General features: G+C 41.5%; 1 protein-coding gene and 1 long non-coding RNA gene across 2 annotated transcripts in view; one reads left to right on the forward strand and one right to left on the reverse strand.

Moving 5' to 3' along the window:
* GHR (growth hormone receptor) overlaps positions 1-18,188 on the reverse strand; it is a 154,297-nt gene that overhangs the window by 123,583 nt on the left and 12,526 nt on the right. The window lies entirely within an intron of this gene.
* Positions 566-11,142, forward strand: LOC125319718. The gene is made up of 2 exons (XR_007200871.1): positions 566-754; positions 10,910-11,142. It is a non-coding gene; the product is annotated as an uncharacterized LOC125319718 (long non-coding RNA).

The raw sequence follows: 18,188 nt of genomic DNA on the forward strand, positions 1-18,188 counted from the left end.
TGATTGCCTGCCACGAAAAGAAACCACACTAATAAAATGCATATTCCAACCATGATCAGACTTGTACCGAGAGCTGGGAATGCACAGTGCTTGCTGTATGTAAAAGTAAAAACAATATTTAATAGCAGCTCTGTTCTCAGCCTCTGAATATGTGGAAAAATCTAGTTTGTGGGTTGTCTGGGTTGCTTCCTTTAAAGCTACAGAGCAAAGCTCCCCCAAATACTTTATATGAAAGCAGAATAATTACCAAACCAATAAATATCTGTGGAAGCAGAGAATTTTCTCTGAGGAACTAATCTTCAAGGAATCAATGTGAACACGCATGCAGGATAAGAAGGCACAGGCAAAGCAAGGAAGGAAAAAATGAAGAAACACTGCCACAGCCTGAGGTCTCTTACTCTCTCTGTGTTGTTTCTAAGTCATCCATCATGTCATTATCTACAGCTAATATAAAACAAAGACCTATCTGGCCATGTAATGAATACAATGACTTTCTGGTTCTCTGGAAAAGGTGCAAATTGTGGCATTTTGCTGTCTCTTTTTTCTGAAGAAGGGAGATGGAGCAGTGTAGAAATGAAGGTTTTACTTCAACTGATTAATTCACTGGTCTTTTTTTTTTAATATAAGAAATATCAAAGCTGACGTCCTGGCCTGTTTCTAGCTCTATACTAGTTGTTCTGCATCCTAGATGTTACGCTATCCAGAAGAACTTCTCGAAATGAACAGTGAAAAACATCAATGAATACATACTATAGTACGTATATGTGTATACATATATTTTTAATGTATATATATGTGTGTGTGTGTATGTATATTATTTTATGAATGCGCTACTGTTGCCCTCTGGATCTTAACTGAATCCCGTCCTCAGCCTGTCAAGGGTTTATTGAAGACTGTGACTAGGCACATATTGCAAAGCTGGAATCCAGATCCTGAGACCACTTCCTGCACCTATGTGTCCACATTGTCCTCCATTTCATTCCACCAATAGGACAAGTTGTCTGGTGAAGCTTCTGCCTACAATGCTATTGTCTAAAGTGTCCCAAAGGTTTAGACACTTTAAACAAGGCTGTTGGGGTCCCTCCCCTGCCGTGTAGCCCTGGGAGAGGGGCCCTGAGGGCACAGACACGGGGTTTCCCTGCCCCTGCTCAGCCTCGTTCCCATTGGTTGGTTTGTGTTCCCTGCGCGGGCAGAAGGACCCTTGGTCCCGTGACTGGAACAGTTCCTGGGCAGAGCTCCGGCCATGCGGCTGGAGAAATAAACATCTCTGAAACATCTAGCAAGAATCTGTCTGTCCATATATATTTCCTTTCCACGGGACTCCTGGTTTGACATATGCGTGTTGCAGTATCCCCACTGCAACATAATGGTGGAGAATTGTGAGCAGAACGATCCCCGATCCCTAAGCGACTGATTTGTGTGAGTAAACCCTGGAAACTTTGGATTCCTCTTCTTGGTTTTGCTTTGCTATTCCATATCTAAACTATGGAGGAACCGTGGGAAGACTCTTGGCTCTCAGAGCCGCATATGGACATTTATCTTAAACTTAAAATGATTCTTGAACAACGATTTGTAAATTTTAGCTTGATTCAAGCTCAAAAAGAACTGAAACACTTCCTGGCATGGTTGTTTAAGAACTTTTTCTATGTTTCTTGGGATTTAATTCTTACGAAGGGCTTTTGGAAAACTGTTTGGACACAGTTAATATTGGAGTCAAAATATATGCCGATGGAAGAATATTTTCGTGAATATTATTTAGTTACCGAGACTGTTGAGCAATGTCAGCTGTGTCCTGGCGAAGGGAAGCCTGGCGCAGGGACCGTGCGGCCCAGGCCACGTGCGCCGAGCGCTCCGCGAGCAGCAGCGAGGCAGTTCCCGCGCGCGGGCGGAGCCACGCGAGCCGCAGTGTCGGTGGTGGAGCGAGGCGCAGCGGGAGCAGCGGGACCCGACGGTGCTCGCACGGCGCAGCACAGCGCGTGGTGGAGCGAGCCCCGTGAACGCTCGACCGAGAGGGGCGGCACGCGGGCGGCAGCTGGCGGCGATGGCGGTGGAACGGAGCCGCGCCGAACCGAAATGTGCGCTGGAGCAGGGTGCGGGGGGGTCGTCGCTCGGGGGCCCGGCCGAGACGTGGGTGCAGCGCCCGGCAGCGGCAGCGAAGCTGCGACCAGAGGAGGCGACGCACGGAGAACTGAGCGGCGCGGCCTGGCCCGGCCCGCGCAGCCCCGAACGCGACCCCGGGAAGAGCGCGCAGGCACCAGCAGCCCCGACAATCCAACACGGGAGCGACCAAAGGAGAGAGCAAAGACGCAGCGAGACAGAAAACAGCAGCCACTCAGAAAAAGGAAAAGATCATAGTAACTAAGACCTTAGGGATAGTAAAATGGTATAATGTTAAGCAAAATTATGGTTTTATAACAAGGTGTGACAACCAGCAAGACATATTCGTGCATAGAACTGCTATTAAAAAGAATAACCCTGAAAAATGCATCCCAAGCTTGGGAGATGGAGAGGTGGTGGAATTTAATATTGTACTAGGGAGAAAAGGGTTACAAGCATCGCAGGTCACTGGGCCTGATGGTGTTCCTGTAAAAGGCAGTATATATGCAAAAAATCGTAGTCATGTTAGACAATATCTCCATTGTAAGTCCCCCCTACAGTCTCCCTTTCCTAATCCCACCTTTCCCTTTTACCCTATGTCCTATTACCCCCAGTGTATTCCCAATCCGTTTTTTCATCCATGGTTTCCCTCACAAAACCATACCTTTGCCAATTGTTTCCCCAAAAATCCCTTTCCAATGCCGAGTGGGGGATGAAAAGGGGGAGGGAAGAAGTTAAACCTTCTCCTGCCTCAGTTTCCCCACAAAGCATGCTCAGAGAATTCTGTCTCCCTTCTGTCAGCCCTAAGATGTTCCAGAGAATCTGATTGGACATTTAAAGACTCAGGAGGGTGGCTTGTTTTGTCTTGAAACGGTTCTTGTTATGTTTATCCAGTTGTTTTCATTCTCCTTTTATTAAAATAAAACGGGTGAGGTGTTGGGGTCCCTCCCCCGCCGTGTAGCCCTGGGAGAGGGGCCCTGAGGGCACAGACACGGGGTTTCCCTGCCCCTGCTCAGCCTCGTTCCCATTGGTTGGTTTGTGTTCCCTGCGCGGGCAGAAGGACCCTTGGTCCCGTGACTGGAACAGTTCCTGGGCAGAGCTCCGGCCATGCGGCTGGAGAAATAAACATCTCTGAAACATCTAGCAAGAATCTGTCTGTCCGTATATATTTCCTTTCCACGGGACTCCTGGTTTGATATATGCGTGTTGCAGGATCCCCACTGCAACACAAGGCTACTTGGTTGTTTTCCTGTGTTTGAATCCCTAAATTCTAACACGTTATAGACCTAACTCATTCACTTCTCCAAGTATTTTACATTTTATTTCTCAGAGCATGTATTCATTGTCTACCCATGTTTCATGAGTATTTTTCTGCAATTTTTGCTACATATTCCTGCTCTCCATCTCAAGTTCTTTTGTCTCTCAGATTTAGGTGGAAAGCAGAACACAGAAGCTGGAACAGACACCATGCTTGATTATTTGTGTACTTAAATTCACTTTACGCTGAAACAGTAGTGCTGCCATGCAAAAGACAACAGACAATAATTTGGTCAAGGTCACAGTGTATAAAGGATGATACTTAAATTTCTTGGTAGTCAAAGAGTGTAAACAAAGCCAGACAGTAACTTTGTCTGTTGTTTTCATAAGTCTGCTAGTTCCAGGAACAGCAGCATCCTTTAATTTATGATTCAGCTTAAGGTCTCTAGTTGACAGATGTGATGTTTGTGACAACAAGGGATTTGAAATGGATGGACTGATAAAATACGTGCTGTTGCCATCTCTGCGTATCAGGTGTTCTTCTGTTCAAGACAACATTAACCTTTTTCTGACAAGCTTGGGTTTTTACAACAATTCACTATTTTGAGAAAATTATAATATCAGTAGAGGAAAATCTGACTTGTATTATTTTGTCCTTCAAATACAGGGCAGTTTCTTTCAAAGCAGAACATTTTTATGTACATGGAAGTTCTTAAGACGATGGCAGGTATCATTTTGACTCTTCAGAACGAATGTGTTTGTTCACGTGCTTTCCAGTTCTACTATCATCCATCTAATCGGGTGTAAAAATCAGACCCACAAGCCTGTAGTTTCCTGGTTTCCCTTCTAGAGCCTTTTTTGCAGATGCGATTACACCGATCATTCTCCTGTCAGTAACCTGAATGGAGCCATAACCACCTTATAGTCAAAATACAGATCTCTGGATCCTTTTGTTCTAACTTGAAGAGTTCTTCTCCTCCATGAGATCCTCCCATGGACTTTCCAATCCATTCACAGAAAGTGTTTTTGCTGTCCATCCACACAATCTGTGGTCGTCTAGCCCTCAATCACTGCCTGAGTGAAATTGCTGCATATGATTATTTCAAACTCTTCATCCTGCATGCTTGTACTTTGATGATTCTTAATGCTCATAATGGTACTGATGGCAGCAGTGACTCAAGTCAGCTGACACAGAAATGACCTCAAGAGTCATCCAGTTTGGCATGTCTCCAGCCTTTCTGGTTAACGGAGTTACATAACAATATTTTACCTTGGATGAAAGCCGTGCGATGCGTACCTTATGTCTTGGGAAGGCCAAAGAGCAGGAGTCCTGTGAACAACAGTGCTCTTACACAACTCCTGAGCTCCATCATGGGATGTGGGGCAAGCTACATATAAAGCTGGGTTCCAGAAAAATAGGTGACTTCACTCTAAACAGGATCTGATTGTAGGTTTATGGGCGGGTTCGGTCGGGACGGAGACGGATGGAGACAAGAGATCTCTATAGGCAGGTCTTGGGACACAGTCGGTTTATTGCAAAAGGCGTGGGTATAGGGGCACTGCTCAGAGCTGCCAGACTCAGCTCTGAGCAGGCCCAAGAGAGCAAGAGAGTAAGTGGGTGAGAGAGAGAGAGAGAGAGAGTGTAAGAGCAAGAGTGGAGTGGAATGGAAGTAAGGAAAGGAATGTCTGAAGTCCTGGTTACAATACAATAAATCATCTTCTGTACTGAATATTCTAATTGTCACTAACCAATCTAATACAAGATACAAATCCTATAGCATTTACATACAGCCTATAAGAGTTCTTATATTACCATAGAGTGTTACATCTTAACTTCTAAAAACTACTCTTTGGACCCCTTCTGCTGAGCTAGTAGGGTCTGCTCTGACCCTTGGACCTGTTTGCAAGCAGAGGGTATTGTTCCATCAAGAGGGGATTACCTTCAGTCGGCCATACCATTGTTTTCCAGTTGTTCAGTAACTAAGACTTGGTATTTCAAAAGTGGCTTTCATTTCGATGTTACCTGTAGTTTTCATATTCCCAAAATCTTTTGTCAGGCAGTCATATTTATAAGGCTTTCCTGTTTCATCTTCCCCAACATCTGATAACTACTTCTTTTCATCGATGGAGACTCAAATTGAGCTGTAGCTCCTACACCAGAACAGCCCACCTGCTCATCATGTGCTTGACATGCTCGACATGTCATTATTTTGACATGGTAACCACATTTGAATTACTGAGAAGCCAAATAAGCCAAAAGCTATGAGTTAGCTATTCATGGTGTAGTTCATTCATGTGTCCCAAAGCAGGATTTACTGCCCTTTCCTAATTCTTGGTATTTTCTTGACTAGCTTTATAAGTATCTCAGTGGCAAAGACTCCCTTGCCTACTAAAGCCACCTGTGTCAGATACTCACAAGTTTATTATTAGAATGCTTTCCATAACGCCTATTTCTTATTTTTTTGCTACAATTTAAATTCAAGAATTCTTCTATCCCCATTGAAATTGGTGGTCAGGTTATTCTCTTCTGTGTTTGAAAATAATTGCCATGTACTCGATAGTTTTTCCTTTGTCTTAGGTCAAACAATCTCTATTTTTAAAATCTTTCATCATGGATCACATTCTCTTTGCTTCTAATCATGTGCACTGTTTTGGGTGTTCTCCAGTTGCCCCACATCTTCTCCTAAGTAAAATGCCCCAAAGGGACCAAGTTCTCTACATGATGTTCTAAGAGTGCTCAGAAGAGAAAGGCTTGAAGGCTATATTGCTATTTATAAACCAGAGCATTAAATTTGATTATTTCCACCTAAGTGCAGTACCTCATGTAAAATTTCATCCATTTTTCATTCCACCACTGCAATTTCTCAAGCTAATTCTGAATTTGAATTATGTCTTCCAACACATTCATATTTGCACTTTTTTTCGACTTTGTCTCATCTCCAAGCTTATTAAGAGTGTTATCCAGATTGTTAAGAAAAGGTTGAATAAAGTCAGAACAAAGAAAGTCCTGTAATTTTGTGATATGACAGTATCAATAGAAAGAAAATGGGTCAAAAAGATATGCATTAGCAAATTAGTTTTTATGCTATTACTTTTCATTTAAAGGATTTACAAATAGTTTAATTGATTCTAGATATGCTTTGGATTTGGTTCTGGGGTTTTTTTCTGTGAGTTGAAATGAGATAGATTAGTTTATTATTTCCAGCCTCCTCTTCCTCTGCTTCCTTCCCTCTCATTATATAAGGCAGCTTTTATTTTTTGTCCTTTCCCAGACTGAAACCTTTTAGCCGTTTTTGACAGATTCTAAAGTAATTGCTAATCTGAAGAATTCACCTCATTCATAAAATATCCCAGGCCAAAGTCTGTCTTGTCTGGCTAACTTGAGACTATTCCATAATGCTCTCCTGTCATATTTCCTCCCTGTTTTACAGTAAGTACTTAACATTTTTTCATGAATGTTTAATGCTAGTGAGGTGTCTGCAGCTTTTTTTGTCACATGCAAAAAAAGGTTTTAAGTATTCCAGTCTTCTTGGGATCATCAGTTATGTCATTTCCTCGCCTCCAGTCTCACAAATAGGCAGGAAAAACAACCGTAATTTTCTTTTCTCTTTGTTATTTTTAATGCACATTTCCTTTTGAAGTGTTGTCTAGAGCTATGTTTGGTTTATGCCTTAGTTTTCTGATTGGATCTTACACATGTGCTGTTATTTTATATGTTTTACAATTTGATCTGATTTCCACTTTTCAGATGGAACTTTGTGAGTTTGAGATAAAGGAAAAGTTCCTGGCTTACCTAAACTAATCTCTCTCTCAATACTTTTCCCTTCTGATAAGAATAGCTTATGTTTTCTGCTACAACTTAGTTACTTTTTCCTTTGACTTTTTTATTGACTTGACTTGGTGAAAGTTGCCTACTTCAAGACCATGATTTTTTCCTGTTTCCCTATAGTCTTCCTTAAGATTGTATACTCTGTAATTTCAGTCACTGTCTCCAAGTCAGCTTTCATCATTCTTTTCTCAAGCAGCTACTTTTCACTGGTGAGAAACACACCTAGAAGAGCCTCTCTTCTCTCTGTTTTTAACACAGAAATAGAAATGGTGACCAATGCTTTTCAGTATAGAGCTTGCTAATTGATTTATTCCTGATGTTTCCTGTCCTACCCATTCTTTGGATAGTTAAACTCTCTCTTGTGGCTCTCTGCTTCTGTGCGTTGGGTGTTGAATGATTTGTTGTGTGTGTTATTCATGATAAAGGCTTCCACTACATATTCTCTATTCATGCGTGTCTCGGTTTTGGAGACAAAACTAAAGGAGGAAACACTTCGAAGGGGAAAGGGTCTCCCCTTTTCCTCCACCAATAAGACAAGTGGGTCACAAGAAGTGAAAGTGGAAAAAAACCAAACTGTTTATTAACACCAGAAAAAACCCCAGGGTAGAACAGGGTGGGAAAAAACCTCAAAATACAGCAAATTCTCAGAGAGGGAACAGACACCCAGGACCAGCCGGGGCCACCCCATGGGCCCACGGGGGCCACCCCCGCAGGCTCCCCGGACCGGCGAGGAGGGAAGGGAAGCAGTGAGGCAAGGGGAAGGAAGAGGAAAAAAGAACAAGAAAAAAACCCAACAGAACCTTTTCCCAGCTAGCTGGAACACAAAGGAAACCAAAAAGCAGCACAGCTCTCCCGGCGCACTCCCGCCCCCTCGGGTCCTGGCTCCGGCCCCCCCAGGTCCATCCTAAAGGCACAGAGTCCTCGGGCATTGAGTGGCCGGTTAAGGAACAAAGCGGCTTCATAACGTCACCCCAGGACAAAGTGGTTTGGTTTAATGATGGCAGCAGCTGAGTCCTCCTCTTCTTTCACCACCACCACTTTTAATGAGTCCAGCTTTCTCCTTTGTCTGGAGTTCAGCACCAGTGCAGGGCTATGTCCTTTAATGTTAGACTGCCCTACTACGTTAGTTATCTTATTCATAACTCTATTTTACCAACAAGGTCTTTTTTGTGGTCGTGTTTTAGATATCCTTACTCCTCTTGTTGCTTTCTTGTATCTCCTCATGATTTCAACTTGGCTCGTCATATTCCTCCACAACGCACACAATTTCTTAAATTAAATTTGTACAAATTTGATTACTGGACCTGAAAATTTCACATACAAAGAGTCACACAGAACAACACATACAGAGTGAACACGACATATAAAATTAAATCTAAGCATGTAATTTTTCCGCTGTTCTTTTTTTTTCAAAGGTTTTTTACAAGATTTTTATGTTACCTACTGTCACAAAGACCAAACCAACAAACAGGGAAAAGAGGTCTTTTATCAAAATTCTAAGTTATATTGTGCTTTTATTTTTCATTGTTTACTCGAGTCTAGTGCAGTTTAGATAGCAGCCTTGAAGTCATTTGCAACTGCAATATTTAAATGGCTTCAAACAATGGCAGTAACATTTATGCAATGTTGTTTGGTTATTTTATTTTTAATCACAACTGTAGTCCCGAAATGGAGCACCAACAGATGTGTCCTTTCCAGTTGCCTTTGACTGTACTTGATAACATTCCATCCATCCTGACGCTTGTAAACAGACGCTTGGATATCCAGCAAGCCCAAACCTTTGACACAGGCCACGTCTAGAAATAGCCTATAAAGAAATAATCCCATAATATAGCTGACACAGCCAAGAGGAGGTCTCTGTTATGTTGAGACTTGTGCTACTTCTTGTTTAACAGGAACACTAATGACTTTGACCTCAGCAGTCATGCTCTAGTAAGAAACTGTTACAAAACTGCTGTTTCCCATTTCCATAAATTCAATCTTTCACTTTTATAATTTTGAATTAGTGGTTTTCAGCTATAACTCCTAGTGCAGACACTGGCCTGACACGATGAGGAGGTGAGCAGCCAGGGCTGTGGACTCAGCATTGAAGCTCTGCCTCTGCCCTCACTCTCAGATCAATCCACGCCTGGTCAAAGCCTCTCCATAAGAGGCTTTTCCTGTTGCAGCCTAGAAATTTAATTTAAAATACGGAACAAATCATTAACTTTCCCAAGGACAGGGAAATGTGAGGGAAGTCTGTAATTCTGGAGATGCATCTCACAAGAAAGTATAGCTTCAGTTACTTGTGGAGCACAGACACTGTTTATGTCACCCTAAAGAAGTGGCAGCTCAGAGCTGCCTACAGGACTGGAATCTTCAAGCCCCATCCATTGACCTGCAGTGGAGAAATAGCTGGGAAGGATAGGCTGGGTCAGGCAGAGCAAGGATTACAATAATAAGATTACTGTCTTTCATATGTACATATTTCAGTGGTTTCAACAAAATATTGTCATGACTGTATATCTACTCATGTGCTGGGACTGCCTCATTTATTTTTTCCTCACAACCTGATGATTTTAATGAAGTGTAGAGACAGCAAAACCAGAACAGTGTGAGAAGTTTTGAATAACTGCTGAGAAGGGAAACAGAGGCTTCTCCATCACATAGTATCATGTAAAGAGCCTACATACATCCTCACAGCTAGGAATCATGAGATACAGGTGCACACCATTGACTCCAAACTGCTTACTCATGTAGGCAGAGATGGAAGATTGATGTTCTTCAACATATCCACTGCAGTTTATATACAGGTGTCCACAATTTCCAGCTCTTGTGTCATCTAAACCTCTCAAACTCTCTCAGAGCCCATTTTAAGCAACGCATCATTGAGATAGGAACATCAAAACTCAGCTTTTCTAGTGGTTATCAGTATTCACTGGACTTCCTGCTTAAATACATTCATGGACAGCAAAAATCCTTTTCTTCATGAGTCAAAATTGTCCTTTACCTGAAATTACTCACTTCCTTTCCAGTTCTTTCATTATGTATATTGATAGTTACATTATTGCCGTTTTGCTTTGACTTTGATTTTAGTGAGCAGCTGTAGTGACCTCTCAGGTAGAAGACTGACACAATCAACAGTCAATTCTAGTATGAATGGAGATTCACCTGGTGCTTTGTATTTCATTGTCCTAATAATCTTGCTGCTGACCTGCCCTAAAAGGAGAATTTCCAGTTCAATGCAAACATTTTTTTCTACTCCTTTTTTGTTTGCTTTGTTTTGATTTTGACCAAAATCTGAACATTTCAAAATTTCCGGTGAACTGAACTTCTAAGAATGTAATTCAAAAGCTGCCCACTTGAAGATCAGCTGTCATCTTAGTTCTGCTACCCAAGGTCCTAAGCCTGTGACTTTGGTTGGAGCAGTGAAATACAGGTATTTGGCTCCCATAATTAGATCTGTCTGCTCTGGAGCCACAAAATCTGAAATTCACATCAGTCCTGGTGTGGTCCACTCGCTGAACCTAGTGTGAGCAAAGTGCTTTGTTTCTTGGAAGCTCCCAGCAATCCAGCCCCACCTTGGGTTCTGCTGAGGTTTCTCAGAGATTACAGGGTCCAGATCACATGTTTTGGTGGGTGAAACACACTGTTCTGTGAATTGTCTTTTTTGTTCATTAATACTGACTTATCTCTGTGCAAAGTCCCTTGTCTGACAGATCTTTCTGCCCCCGGTTCCTTCTTTAGAGCAAGCCACAGAGACTACGGTGCTGCTGGAGCTGGCGATTGCTGTCAGAAGAGAGGCCACTGCTGCAGGGGAAGATGAGAAGCCTTGCCACCCTGAGGAGTGGGACAGGCAGCGGCAGGAGGACTACATGTACCTATGTACTATGATTCCCTAAACATTGCTGACAAAGCTGGATCCACTCATTACTTGTATTCCTCTTGTAATAAATCCCATCTTCTCTCTTTTAGTGAAAGTAATTTCAGTGCAAATTAAAAATGAAACAGGAGCAGGCAATGAGATTGCTCACTGGGCCCCGTATCACCCCCATCACTTAACACACTCTTAGGCATAGTTTTGACCTGAGTCAGCAAGTCCTAAACAATGCCAGGGGGATAGCACTGGCTGGGAACTGTTTCCAGTAGAAAGTACAGAGATGACTAAACCACTGGAGCTGGCTCCTTGCTCTTAGACTGTCCTCCAGCACTATCCCAGCAGCGCCTGAATCCCTGGGTACATGGGTATAGCATGGTACACATCAGGGGTATGCAGCAGATTTTTGCAGTTTCACACTATGAAAACACTGGTCTGGCAGACTGAAACCTGAGCCTTAACACAATTTTAGCAGAAATAATCATTATACTGTACGAGTGCTGGATGGGGGCCCAGAGGAAAACATGGCCAAAAGCTGTATAGTGTGGCATTGGCCATCAGTGACTGCTTCTGTTTCACTTAGTAGTACAGATGTAGACATGGTCATCTGCCTACTTGAGCTGTCTCTAATTAATTTCCATAACTTAAAACCTAGTAGCATGAAAAAAAAGCGGTTTTTTGTCATACTCTATCCAAACATCTACCAGTTTTCTGTCTATGTAACCCAAACAAAAGCTCTCTTTGAGTCAATTCACTCAGCTTTTAAATGGTGCTTTGTGTAAACTCCTGTGAGTTTTCCTGACAGCTAGTGATCTTCCACCACAACCTCCCCTCACCCCATCCAGACACAGCTGTTGGAGATCACAGTTCAGAAATACAGAGTTGGAATTAAAATTACTAGAGCAGCTATGCTCATTGTCTCAATTGCTCCTTTCAGTTGCTGCTTGATATATCAAGCCTCACTTTCTCGAGTCTCTTCCATGTCAAAAAAATCCGTTAATATTTATATATATTAATATTCTTTCCAAATCTTTGCCATCCTTTTCAGATCCCACCTTCTTCCTTCCCTGCTTTCAGCTGCACAGCTATGCTTCAGTTCAGGTTAATGTTTTCAGAGGCTGAGGCTCCTTATGATCAGTCCCAGCACACTTTTGTAACAGAACATAAATTTCAAAGGTTTTCTGGAAGAAGACTATCTTATCTAGTAACTGATCCATTTATTTGCTTCTGCACCCATGATTTCAGTGCCTTGGACTCACAGGCTTTTCTGTTACAGGACATCAATTAACTCTTTCCCTCCTGCATGGTGGGGGAAACTATCTTCCCTTCCCCACACTCAGGATTTATTTATTATCTTGAAAGTTTTTTATATATATCTGAAATATCCATCTGAATAAGTACGTTAGAGGAAAGGAGACAGGGAAGATATGTGTCACAAACAAAAGTTTAGTGCTATTCTGAATTGACTTGTTCTTTTACATAATTAAAATAAAATCTGTAAATTCTTAATCCTAGGAGATGGTTACTGTTCTGAACTCTGCAGTTTAAAAATTTTGGCTGTTCTTTGTCTGCCAGTTTCAAATAAAGGCCACACCACAGGGCCAGGCCATTCATGTACCCATGACAGCTTTGCTATCTACAGCAGCTGCAGCAATAAATGCAGCACCTGAATCCAGGCGGAACGGCCACTACACAGAGGTATTACACTGAGCACTGAGACATTTATTTAATAAGATAAGTAATTAGATGCATCCTTGCATGCCAACATTTGAGGTCTCTTTCCACAGCTTACAGGGTCTGGTCTGAGAGTACCAACTCCAAGAACGTGCTTGGTGTCTGATAATCAAAGTGGGGCTAAGAGCTGTGGCAAGCTCTGAAATCACAGGGCTGTGGGACTAGAGCAAAAAACAAACAAAACTTTTGTGCTAGTCTCATTTGCATAGTATCTATCAAGTCTTCTTCAATTCAATTCAATTCATTCATGAATTATTCAAACAAAAGAACTAAATTTACAAATATACACATTATTTTGTATAGCAGTCTAATCCCCATCTGTCCCCATTGGGTGGTAATCACCACATTTTTTTCCAAGCAAAATGAAGACCATGATTATTGTTAAGTAAAATTTGAGCAAAATTGTTAAGTAAAATGAGAAAATTTGTCATTAAACTAGACAAAAAAGCAACATTGATGTTAAACTGTGCATAATAGCAGAATGAGCTAATGAATGCTATCAGTTACGGTTTTGCTGCTTATTTTCTATAGCCATTTTATGGCAATAAAGACCTTGTGGTTTTGTTAAAATAGGAATGATAAACATCTGTAGTGTCCTGGGCAACAGACTGAAATGGTCTCTTTCAAAGCATGTGAAACTAATAAAACCTCAAAACCAGGTCTGAAACAAAATCCAGTGCTGACAGAATAAGCCAGAACTGTACTCCCTTGCTAATTTTTTACATAATTACACTCGATTACAACAGATGAAAATGACTTGATTTTTAGTGATAGAAATAGACTAGATGCACTGAATCTCGTGGTCCTTTCTCTTGTTGTAATGACCTGGATATCTCCACGTCGCAAGAGGGAGAAAAGGATCAATTTGCCTCTCAGTAGTAAGGATGATCACTTTTTCTTCATATTTCCTAGATTCTTTGCAGCATTCAGACATGTGCCACTTTATCCTGTAAGTGTTCTATCACTATACTACAAAGTACAAATTTGATATGATAGTTGTCTTTCTTACCATTTTTAATATTAAGCTCTCCTTTTTCTTCTCTATCTCAACCTTTTGTTCTTTCTCCCTCAGAAGGCTGCCAGCTTAGTCCATGGTTACTACCTCTTCTTGCCTTCTCTAGAGATATAATGCAACTCCGTCAGGACAGTAGACATGGAAATCTCCTTTGCTGGTATGTCTCTCACTGCTTCTTAACTTCCTTTTAGAGTATTGAGCCATTCGTCTTCCCGCCCCAAAATTGCCTCTTGTATTTCATTATAATTAAAAAAAAAATTCCTCCAGGTCCCCATAATGTAGCCTAACAACACATTTGGTAGTGCCTTGAACTATTAAAAAGAATGTTTCCATTATTTGGGCACTCAAGATATTTATTTATTAGTGTCCTGGCCATTTATAGGCAGCAGAGCAGCTGACTTCCATCTATTACTGTAGGGGTTTAATTCCTTTTTTAAATCAAACCATCATCATTGAGATGGATGAGGCTCCCCTCTTCTATTTCAAAGGCAGAATCCATGAAATTTTTATTGAATGTGAAATGCAGCTTGAAAGAGCAGAAACAAAATGCTGCTGTGACCATTACAATACTCATTCTTCTCGCTGTTCCATAAGCATCAAAAATTGGCCCTAAATGTAGGACTCAAGCAAACCAGAGACTCAAAAATAATTAAACAAGGCAATTAGAGCAGATATGTACTGGCAAGTGTTGGAAGCAGCAAGACTTCCTAAAGGTATGCCATTACCCGGTAATCCTGCCTGCAGGGACAAAGGGGATCTTGGTCCTGTGTATCCTCTGCTGATCTTCTGTGCTATTCCATAACATTCTGCTTATTTCACAATAAGTCAATGAGTCTACTGTGTTGCAACTCCACCCCAGAGCTACTTAATTTGCTGGGCTGGCAAGTGGACTGTTTGCTGGGATGATAAATACCAGCAGAACTCCCAGGTCACCAGGGTTTGTGGCATAACCTCTGATTGTAGTCTGGGCAGAGTCTGAGAGTAGCATGAGTGCATTCCCGCCAGACTCTGTCTTGTGACCAAGGCACCTCAAGGGTGTTTAAATAAAGGCCTTGTCCCTCCAGCTAGTCACTTTTTGATCCCTCTTTTTCCCTACTAAAAGCTATTCCACATGGTGATCCTATAGTATCTCTGCCAGTAACTGTGTGAGAATGGTTTAATACAGTGATTTCCCCTGCTAAGGGAAAAGGCCTCAGAAGGTGCATAAGTCTGTTTTGGTTTTTAACCTCGACAGATAGCATCTTTGGATTTGACTCTACTAAGCTGGGTGATTCAATTCACCCTTCCTCCTTTCCCAAGTGTTGGGTAGCCATGAGTCCTATCACACTCATGGCCCACACCACCACTAAGAGAATTTTGCTGTGGACATCAGCATCTGAGATCCAGGAGAACAGAAGGTTTCACTGTAGGTTGTTCTATGCAGAGTGCCATTGCTCTGCCAGTGCAAGAGAGCTTTTCATCCTCCCTGACCAGACTGGTCAAGATTCAGGAAGAATGGGTAGTGGAAATGAACACAGTAGTCTGTAACACAGATTGTATCCTCAGCCAGAAGAAGGCTAAACTAAACAAAGCACAGAATCCACCAAAACAAACGACACTAGCATAAAAGTAAGGCATAAATGGCTTTCTGATGGTAGTTTTGTTATAAAATCCTAACAGATATCACTAACGGAATTATAGAGAAAAGCCTTCTTTTCTGTGTGCAGAAAGGAGATATGCTTTGAGGTACAAAGCACTTGGGATGTGAAGGAGGTCTTAATGGGTGACTTGCTTTGATTAAGTCAGCCTGTGAACTTTGAGCATTTATTTCTTGGGCAATCTTCAAAGACTGCCTTCCCTCCAGATTCCTCAGAAAGCCATGCCTTTACACAGAATGTACTTGTCTTTCTACTGAAGAGTTGTTGTTTGCACTACAGTAATTCTTGCTTTCTCAGCTTACTGAAACCCCCATTAGTCCCTGTGATCAGTTGCTACCACAATTCATTTTCCATTTTTGTGTTCTGCTTGAATTCATTTGGCTTTCAGAGGACTGCTCATCTCTGAGCACAAAAAGGCTCTCAGTTCTTCACTATCTGAAGGAAGTAATTACTGTGCTCACAGCCTCTGGCTCCTCAGCCATCACTAATGCCTAAGGAAATTGCAGAAGCATGGGCCAAGACAAACTCTATTCCCTATCACACAGTTACCCTGACACAGTAAATTTTCTGACATTTTTGTTGCAAAGCCTCTGTAACGTGGTCTGTGTCCGGCACTGACAGAGCTGTAGTGTCAAAGTGCAAATGCCTGACATTCTTCAGTGCACTTATCCTCATGAGGAATACATTTCAGATGCAGAGAAGTCCCTTCTCCCTGCTTGTAGATGGGAAGTGAGGTCTCCAGAGGGTGAGATTTAAAAAGTTTCATCCCCGGACACATTTGTCTATTCCTCCTGCCTGCAGAGAGACCCTTAATAACTGCAGGAACTAGAACTTCTAACCATGAGTTAGACCCTGTCCTTAATTTCTTACTAAAAACTGCAGAGGAGGTATTTTAAGATTCGGGGAATTGGACAAGAGTATTTTGCAGGCCAAAGTATTACTGAAGGTGTTGGTTCATTTCTCCTATTAACATTTCTGCCTTCTTGTGCTTGGTTTCAAGAGGCAGCTGATATATTCTGTACTCTGAAGAAAGATTTCATTTCCCTTGCATTTATTGGTAAAAGACCAAGAAGGTACATCTGATTCCAAACAGAAGTTAGAAAGACAATAGGTCCATCATTTGAGAAATGACCAAAAAGAATAATTGTGATTTTGTTGGGTTGTTTCCTCTCACGAATGGTTGGGCTCCAAGAAAAGAAGATGCACTTGGCAGTGAGAGACAGCTACTCCCACTGCACTGTCATTATAAGTCATTATAACTGGAGATGCATAAATAAATATACAGACAAGATTTGTAAAGACAAGCTGTCCCTAAAACAGCAGCTGAGGACTGTCGGTTAAAGTCACAGGCAACCTCCAGCACACCTTGAAAACTGATCACTGAACATTTATAATATTTGCATTCAAATTGTACCACACTGTTACCTGAAACTAGGCCATAAACCATTTTTGGCAACAGCAATGATTTCAAGATTAAGCCACTTAGCCACTTTTTCCCCTTTTGAGGTAGATTTCAACAGCAGAAGCTAGGCAGAAGTTTCTGGGCTGCAGTATGAGGACTTGCACATGAGCACCGACCTCATGGTGCAGCAACACTCTTGAAATCTAGGACTGTAGTAATTTCCAAGGTAACAATAGCATCTGTTTCATGACTGTACCATAGTAATCTTTGCTGACTAAAAAGAGATGAAAAACCTGATTTATTGCTGATAATGAGATCAAGACTGGGCAAACTGGTTTTCTTTGGAGAGTTGTCAGAGATTCTAGGCATTTTCTATAGTAAATGCTGTTCATCAAAAACAGAGCAGCACTGTAACTCTTCTCCTTTACAGATGCCCATGTTAAATATGGCTGATCAGGTGAACAGTAAAGTTCAGAGCACAAAATAAAAATATCTTTAATTTAATAAACTCAGTAAATAAACCTGTAAGTTCTCAGCTGGAAGGATAGAAAGTTGTATGAGAATGAAAGCGCTTGACTGACTGTTGAATGGGGGCTGTTACATTAGGGATTTTATTGCATGGCACTTACATGACGTGCCTTTATAATTGGTTGAAATAGTACAGAGACAGTTTAGCTTATTTTAAGACATGAATCCCAACAGCCTTTGACAGAAAAGAAAAACTACAAACAAACAAACAAACAAACAAACAAACCATCCCCAACTCCAAAACACACTCCAGAGAAGTTAAAAGTTCATTCCAGATTAAGCTCAGATGTCATATATATGTCAGCTGCAAGGGAAAAAGAATCAGGCTGAACCTGTGAATTGAAGCTTTTATAGTTTTGAGTGCCTAGTCTTGCAAGTCAGTGAAATTAATTTTCAGAAATTGACTACTGTATTAATATAGTAATAACCTTATAACATTCTGATGAATGACCTTCAAATGCTGTGTAAAAAGAGTATGCTAAGAAACTGGCTTGCAACCATTTGCTAGAGAGATTCTTTTTGAAACTGATTCTTAATACAACTTCAAGAGGTCCAGTTTTATATGGGGGTTTTTTTTCAGAGGAAGGGTGGTGGGGATATCAGCCTTGCTGTCTTGCTAGTGAAAGGAAAATTTAAAAAATCCCTCGTGTTTGTATTCCTTGGCAGTAAAAGCCATGGTAAGAGAAAACCTTTATTCCTCTGCTATTCTTTTCATTGATGCCATCCTCGCCTCGGTCTGCCCATGCATTCCTGTTTCTTAATCAGAATATGCATGCTTCGGCTAGCCTACAAGTTATATTATCAGTTGTTACTGTCCATTTCTTTTCTTGGTG

The sequence above is a fragment of the Corvus hawaiiensis genome, chromosome Z (genome assembly GCF_020740725.1).
Source record: "Corvus hawaiiensis isolate bCorHaw1 chromosome Z, bCorHaw1.pri.cur, whole genome shotgun sequence".
Classification (NCBI taxonomy): Eukaryota; Metazoa; Chordata; class Aves; order Passeriformes; family Corvidae; genus Corvus; species Corvus hawaiiensis.